Genomic DNA, 2279 nt, shown 5'->3' on the forward strand with positions numbered 1-2279 from the left:
CTCAGCATGGAAACATTTGGGAAAATATTGGAAGGATGATTTGCCGCCTCCAGGCAAGAAGGGAGAGAAACTTAAGAACCAGTGACAAGTTCCACAGGAGGAGGACACAAAGTGTCACAAATCCTGTCAGCATGTGACACACTGCTGCCGGCCTGTCAGCTCACCTTTAGTGTGCTATTAAAGGGTTAGTCGCATCATATCCTCATGCAAATTCCAGCTGTGTGCCCTGAAATTCAGGGAAAAGGCCTGGCAACCATGTGGGGTGTGCTGTTCATTAAAGAAGTTCATTGCAAAGAATTCTTAGGTTTTTTTCTCCATAAACTCTTGCTTACACTGCTTGAAAAATAAACACTTTTGCTGCTTTGAGCTTCAACATATTTCCCTAAGCAATTTCCAGCCTACTCTAACAAACTGTCTTTAGGTTGTATTTGGACATTCTAAGCAATTTAGCTGAATGCATTTAGAATCAGCTTAGAAATCTGTTGAGCGTTGTCTGAGTGTATACTAGAATAATTTATCTCATCCTTCAAAACCCAAGTTGAAGGTCATTTCCTTAGCGATGCCTCCATCTCTGCTAGAATAAATACTTCGCCTTTTTATGCTCTCTTCAAAGACAGTTCACAACATGATTACAATATTCATTCATTCTTTCAGAAAACATTTCAGTGCCCATTAAAAATCAAACCCTGTGTTTAGTACTAAGGGTACAGAGTTGAACAAAAGTTAACCCTTTGCTTTAAAGAAGCTCTCAACCTAGTTGTAGAGATACTCACATAAACATATTGATTGCAACATAGTGTCATAAGTACAAGGATGAAGGCACGTGCAAGAGATGGAGTTTCTACAGGACAGTAATTAAACTGCCTTGGATTTGAGTCAGTTAAGACTTGATAGATGAGACATTTGACTGGGGTCTTGAAGAGAGAGATGTTCACCTGCAATCTAGTTTGTTTTGCATGTGTTGGCTCCCTCCGCTAGAGTGCTGTGCTTCTTGGGCTGGAAAACATGAGTTCTTTAATCTCTGAATTACCACCGCATGGCAGGGAAACAGACATATAGCTAGTGCTCAAAAATATTAGATACATGTGTGTATTTTTGTGCCAGGGACTATGTCTACTTTAACTCTATTGAATACCTAATCCTTCAATAAAATTTTCTTCCTAGTTATTCACCCAGATTAAGACACATAGTTTTAAAAAAACTCATTAAATATAAGAAAGGAGAAGAAATATGCTGTAGGAGGCTCCCTTAAGTTAGGATCAAGACCTAGAGTAAGGCCCTTTTTCCACTAGTCTGGCCCTGTCCTCCCTGATCATGGGTCCTGAGAAGGACTCCAGATTACACAGAGTTCGTGCAAACTTTTCCACTGGGCTTTGCTTTCCTGGGCAGCAAGAATTGAACATGCAAACATTCTTTATCCTTCATCACAGCCTGCCCTTTATTTTTCTCAGAGGCTTTGCCTTGTGTCCTGTAACAGCTAATCCATCTAAAAGACTTGTGTCATGATCATGGTTTAACATGTTATTCCACCTACACAACACATCTGGGTTGAAAGCAGGCATCTACCACAGTTTACTCAAAATAGTGGCCTCGGGTGGGATTTTTCAGACATCACGGCAGTTCAGTGGGATCCGTGTGGTGGAGCGGGAGGACCTCGTGATACAGCTGACATTCTTTTAAAGCCTAGTCCAACCACATTCATTGATTTACAGCAACTTTATTTCTGTTGTTCAAGGAAAGAGGAGGGACAGGTGTAATGGAAAATGTGCCTCAAACCCGAAACCAGCTTTGTTCGCTCTACTTCCTCTCCAAGCACCCTCTAACATAACCACGCCTTCTCCTAAGGGTTTGGTCTTTTGTTATTAGATTCTAAGAAAAGTTGCTTTCATACTGACTCTCATGTCACTCTAATGATTATTAACCTCGAAAATAACGGCCATATGCCAGACGCTAGTCAATTTAATCATCTCATTTACCAATTACAGAACTTCTTTCTAACGTGTGTGTTCTCCTGGTAGTACAGATAAGCAAACTGAAGTTCAGTGAGCTGATCACATCACACAGGAAACAGGCACCTGAAACTAAGTCTACCTGAGCCTGAAATCTTAGCTCATCTCATTAAATCACCCCACCTCCCTAATTTAATTCATGTTATAAAGATGTAGTATACATTAAATAGATTCTTAACGGTCATGAACCGGACATAGGAAAAGCACCGTTTTCATAATATCTGGAAGGAGGAGGAAGAAAGCCAGCACTTCAGAATGTGAGGCTCTTGC

This window comes from Balaenoptera musculus, chromosome 3 (genome assembly GCF_009873245.2).
Source record: "Balaenoptera musculus isolate JJ_BM4_2016_0621 chromosome 3, mBalMus1.pri.v3, whole genome shotgun sequence".
NCBI lineage: Eukaryota > Metazoa > Chordata > Mammalia > Artiodactyla > Balaenopteridae > Balaenoptera > Balaenoptera musculus.